The following is a 6,000-nucleotide window of genomic DNA, read 5'->3' as shown; positions in this document are numbered from 1 at the left end:
GTGGGTTGAATCCATATGATAGAATACATTTTTTGATATGTAATTCAATAAAATAATACAAAATATTTGAATGCAAAGGAAGTTCATTTTACATTACAATAAAAAGTAAAATGCTTTGTTTTTTGTTTAGACCAATATCATCGAAGTGATGCTTAATAATAAAGCACAAAAAAATTACTTTTCTTATATTATTTGGCAGAATATTTTTTACAAAGACACATTTAAATATTATATAAAATATATACTAATTGTATTTCACATATGGACCAATAATAAAAACTCGCACACAAATTCATTATTTAGTACCTTATGTGATATCTGAAAGCCTGAAATACATAGGTTTTAGTAAAAAATAATAGTTGGATTTTTAATGTTTGCCTTAACTATTAAATAATTATAGAAATAATTCATGTTTATATATATTTCAAATTTGGTTTATGTATATTTTATTATGTTTAGAAATTTGTAAGTTTGATTCAAAATCTACTTTTGTAAGATTCAAGTCACATGACGTTCAATTAAATTATGTTTTTACTATGAGAATATTTTTTTATGTTCTCAACTCATTGCATGAGAAACTGTTGCACTATAATTTGTACACAAACCAACACACAACTAAATCAAACCAAACCACCTAAAATCGAAATATAACTTCCTTGTAGGACTTTTTTTATCAGGGTTGAATCAATAATCTGTAGCTACCCGTTTTTTCTATAGCGACACATTCTATTGCTTTTGGAATGCGCTTATCTTTCTCCATAAGGTCCAACCAAAGCATCTTTCAAGACTAACACACCTTGGCTAAATTCACTCTCTGATATTGTGTAGTTTCAGAAACCACTTAATAGACCATTCCGAAAGCTCCATCGTTTACAAAAATATCAAGCTCCTCAGTGCTAAAGAGCATCCCAAATCTGTCATTGGAACAATTTCATGAACTGGTTCCTTTTTAGCAAAGCTTCTGATGCACAAAAAAAAATCTAAGGAAGTACTTTTATTTTACCTCTACAATAAGCAAAACACAGCCGGAGAAGTTCTCATAAACAATCGCAAGAACTGGTGCATTCTTCAGGATCTCAACTGAAACAGAATAACTCTTGACCCGGTGCAAACCTTGCAGATATCTGCATTATTGATAATCAAAAAACAGCTGGAGATTACATTGCCATGGTGATTATCATTAATTAGCTTTGGTAATAAAAACTTTGATATTATCTTTTACAAAAATATGTAGAATATTAAGAAACATAAGTAAAGTAGCTTCATTCTCTAGGCACATTGCTATATTCGTTCTATTTCTTTACAACTGTAAAGATATAAAAGTAGAACACAAAGTACAGAACAAATTTTTTTGTGGACTCTGGATTGAAGAAACCAAGGGATCACACCTTTGAACATGTTTTCACAGCATCATAGACGTCTGTTACCTCCTCTGCTAGACACAATCTGAGAAAAATAGTCAGCAATCAGTAATGAAAATGTTAAGCAACAAAGCAAGCTATAACATCAATTGTGTTGTAGAGTGAAAAAGAGAAGGAAAAATTACAAACAAAAAGATTTTTAAAAAAACCAGTTGCAATAACTATAAATAAACACAGAGTCACACACATTCCAATATCACAATTAAACCAATCAAACAGATTATCACTCGTTGTTAAGTCAATTTTGGGTTTGAAACTAAAGTTGTGAGGTACATCTAGCTAGAACTCTATCTAAATGTGCTCTAGCCTCGTCAAATCTCCTCAACTTAACCAAACAAAGAACCATTGAATTCAAAACCGACGAATCAGGGACAATACCGTTTCCGGGTACACGTTGGTTGTAGAAAGTTTCAGCCAATCCAGGATGGCCCATCTCAGTGAGCTTCCTTGCCGCAGCAGCAAAATTCAAGTTCTATGTCATTGTTGATATTCTTGGAAGCTTTACCTCCAAGATGAAACGACAGCAAGGCTTTTCGATCCAGGGAATCACCATCAGACTGATCGCGATTCGTGTTGAATAGCTCTCCCGATAAGTTCCGTTGATTAGGAAAGAAGACAAAACGTTGGGATTGAAGATTCACAAAGCGATTCAACATCTCGAAACTCCATATCTAAATCAGAATTTCTCTGAAGAAACCTTCATACTGAAGAAAAGTATTATGAGGATTGAGGGTGAGAGGTGATGATTGATGAATTTCGGCGAAGCTTACCTTCTTATTTATAGGATAACTTTTGTAACCATCAAGGAAGGTGAAGATGCTATTGAATGCGAGTTAATAAAGGTGATGGTTTAATGGAGTGAATGAAAATGTAAACGACGGAGATTGAATGAAAGCGTACACCTATTCTGGTAAGACGCGGTGGCCTGTACTTGGATCGACACGACGGTGGTGTCGCCTTAACGCAGACGGATGAAGCCCAAATATAATAAAAGCCCAAACCAATTATACTTATGTTTTAACGAAACGATGCGGTTTATGTACGCGGACACGTGGCGCACCTACATGCTTCGAATTTGTGACGTGGCGTCCCATGTGGCGCACCCAGGAGAGAGTAAACTGTCTTTTATATATAAAGATTCGTGTGTTAATCCTATCAAAAATATTAAGTTTTCGGTAACTTCACTTTTGTTTAAAAATTTCAAACCACATTCTACATTTGAATTAATGTATATTAGGTAAAATTTCAAATACTGCCTAGATTGACCATTATAAAATCTTCAGGGTTTAGGGTTCGGGGTTTTAGGATTTGGGGTTTAGGGTTCGGGGTTAAGGGTTCGGGGTTAAGGGTTCGGGGTTTAGGGATCAGGGTTTAGGGTTTGGGGTTTAGGGTTAGGATTTAGGGTTCGAAGTTTAGGGTTCGGGGTTTAGGGTTTAGGGTTTAGGGTTCACCTTAAACCCTAAACCCGAACCCTAAACCTCGAACCCTAATCCTAACCCTAAACCCCGAACCCTAAACCCCGAACCCCAAACCCCGAATCCTAAAACCCTGACCCTAAAACCCCAAACCCTAAATGGAGTTGGATCTCTGACTATCGAGTATTATTTGCAATGAAAGTAAAATCCAAAATACACCAGAGAACACGTTACACCGACGGGGGTGCAAGGAGCATTTATCGATCTCATATACGCATTGTGGAGATAGATTGGAGATGGGAATTTTTTCTGTGGTCGGGCCGTTGTAATCGGAGATGGATCTCTGACTATTGGGTTTTGCTTGCAATGAAGGTTAAATCTAAAATACACCAGAGAACACTTTTGAATCGACTGGGGTTCAAGGCGCATTTCTGATTTCCCTAGAGACTTGGGTATATCTCATATACGCATTCTGAAAATAGATTGGTGATGAGAATTTTTGCTTAGGTCGGGTCGTTGTAATTGGAGATGGATCTCTGACTATCAGGTTTTGCTTGCAATGAAGGTAAAATCCAAAATACACCAGAGAACACGTTAAACCAACGGGGGTCAAAGCGCATTTCCGATTTCTGTAGAGACTTGGGTATATCTCATATACGCACTCTGGAGGATTAAAGCTTTCGGGTCGTTGTAATTGGAACATAGATTGGAGAAGAGAATTTTTGCTATGGTCAGGTCTTTTGGTTCTTGGGACGTTTTAGGCTTTGGTCTTCCCTATATAATAAGTTTAGAAGTTGAATAAAATTCAGTTCTAAAAAAAAAATACTTTATAGCTCTGAAGTGCTCATGGCGGAATTCAAAGTGCCCACTTCGAAAACGTATGATTTCAATGTTGTTTGAAGTGGTCAAGATGACTTCAAAAGTGCCCACTTTAAAATTGTATATAAACAAGTATATAAGGAGGGCTGGAGCAGAAGAAAGAGTAGAAGGGCCACCGACCTAAGACATGTATATAAGGAGGGCTGGAGCAGAAGAAAAGGGGGAGAGCGGATCCGAGATTTTAGATTTAGAGAACTCCTGCAAGCTTAGAGAACTTAGAACTTAGGTGGTTAGACTAGCAAGGCAGGACCTAGAACGTCTGGCCGCCTCTTGTATTATTTTTATCTTGTCCGTAGATCTCTGTTCCTCTTGGAAGGATCTAACAATTCTTTTACTTAGAGTTCCGCACATAGAAACCCTAGGCATTATTCTCGACATGCCTGTTTTTATGACCAACGCTCATACTAGACGAACCGGCACAGGGTGTTCGACCTCTTGTTCAATTCTTTCTAACTGAGCTACGTCCGACTTGATCCTCGAAAGGGGTACGTAGGCAGCCTTTCATAAGGTCCAAACCCAAATCTTAACAAAACCTTTTTCGTATGGTTTTCGTCTTTTGTTATCGAGCTGCGACTCAATTAGGTTTAAGGTCTTAGGCGGCTAGAACTAGGAATCTCGTTGCCTGTTCTCGCAGCCGACGCTCTTACAGTCTTTTGTAATAATCGCAATGCTCTTACGCGAAGTCGAAATATAGATCTACTTTCCGTAAAAATCATTTTGTTATGTTTCTATATTTTCCACATTTGTTCGGTCACTTGTCGTTGGCTATCGCAGAGAATCCGGACCTTCCAGGAAAGTCGAGTTAACTTGGCTTTCCTCGGTTTTTATTCATTAAAATCGACGGCGTGAATTTCGGTTCCCACATATTTCTTAATAGTTCCGAAGTGATCAAGACGACTTTTAAAGTGCCCACTTTTAAACTGTATATGAACATAAATAAACAAGTGGATGGAGTTGATACTTCTGTGAGATGGGGATGGGAATTTTTCTGTGGTCGGGTCATTGTACTTCTGTGACCCGATAGTCAGAGATCCATCTCCATTTACAATGACCCGACCACAGAAAAAAATTATCGTCTCCAATCTATCTCCAGAATGCGTATTTGAGATATTGCCTAGATTGGTGAAATTAGAATTATAAAATCTTCATTATCTAGAGAAACAGAGACAACAGAGGTTCTAAACTATTTGACAATTATCTTATGTTAGTGCTCGATGAAACTATACACTAAAACCATACTTTCATATTTTTGAAAAGTTTCCAAAATCCGTGGGTTAACTCCTTTTAAAATAATGAGTTTTTGGTAAATGCTCTATATACTGAAGTTTATACTTTTCACTTCAGTTTAAAAAATTCAAACCACATTCTACATTTGAATTAATGTATTCTAAACTATCTTTCATGGTATATAGGAATTATTCTAATTTTATAATATTTAGTTTAATAAAATTACATATACCGCCTGGATTAGTGGAATTAGCATTATTAAATCTTCATTATCTAAGGAAACGGAGACAACATAGGTTCAAAACTCTTTGACCAACATCTTATGTTAGTGCTCGATGAAAATATACACTAAAATCAGATTTTCATATTTTTGAAAATTTTCCAAAATCCGTGGGTTAACTCCTTCTAAAATAATAAGTTTTCGGTAAATGCTCTATATACTGAAGTTTATACTCTTCACTTTTGTTTAAAAATTTCAAACCACATTCTAGATTTGAATTAATGTATTCTAAACTATCTTACATGGTATATAGGAATCATTCTAATTTTTTAATATTTATTTTGGTAAAATTTCATATACTACCTAGATTATTGGAATTACCATTATAAAATCTTTATTTTCTTGAGAAACGGACACAAGAAAAGGTTCTAAACCTCTTTGAACATCATATTATGTTAGTGCTCGATGAAACTATACACTAAAACAAGATTTTCATATTTTTGAAAATTTTCAAAATCCGTGGGTTAACTCCTTCTAAAATATTGAGTTTTCGGTAAATGCTCTATATAATGAAGTTTATACTCTTCACTTTAGTTTAAAAAATTCAAACCACATTCTATATTTGAATTAATGTATTCTAAACTATGTTTCATGGTATATAGGAATCATTCTAATTTTCTAATATTTAGTTTACTAAAATTTCATATACCGCCTGGATTTGTGGAATTAGCATTATTAAATCTTCATTATCTAGGGAAACGAAGACAACAGAGATTCTAAACTCTTTGACCATCATCTTATGTTAGTCCTCGATGAAATTATACACTAGAACCAGATT

The 6,000-nt window shown here is 35.2% G+C and overlaps 1 long non-coding RNA gene across 2 annotated transcripts; it reads right to left on the bottom strand.

The window, feature by feature from the left end:
- Positions 1-518: 518 nt before the first annotated feature.
- LOC130512701 (uncharacterized) lies at positions 519-2,555 on the bottom strand. Of its 2 annotated transcripts, XR_008946283.1 has the most exons (5): positions 2,192-2,555; positions 1,800-2,125; positions 1,389-1,446; positions 1,004-1,124; positions 519-914 (listed from the first exon to the last, which is right to left on the bottom strand). It is a non-coding gene; the product is annotated as an uncharacterized LOC130512701 (long non-coding RNA). The 2 variants fall into 2 exon arrangements; XR_008946282.1 differs by having other exon boundaries at positions 1,800-2,555.
- Positions 2,556-6,000: the final 3,445 nt, after the last annotated feature.

The sequence above is a fragment of the Raphanus sativus genome, chromosome 5 (assembly GCF_000801105.2).
Source record: "Raphanus sativus cultivar WK10039 chromosome 5, ASM80110v3, whole genome shotgun sequence".
In the NCBI taxonomy this organism is placed as follows: domain Eukaryota; kingdom Viridiplantae; phylum Streptophyta; class Magnoliopsida; order Brassicales; family Brassicaceae; genus Raphanus; species Raphanus sativus.
Note: the sequence above shows the minus strand (reverse complement) of the source record. Positions and strands in the feature narration are given on the sequence as shown.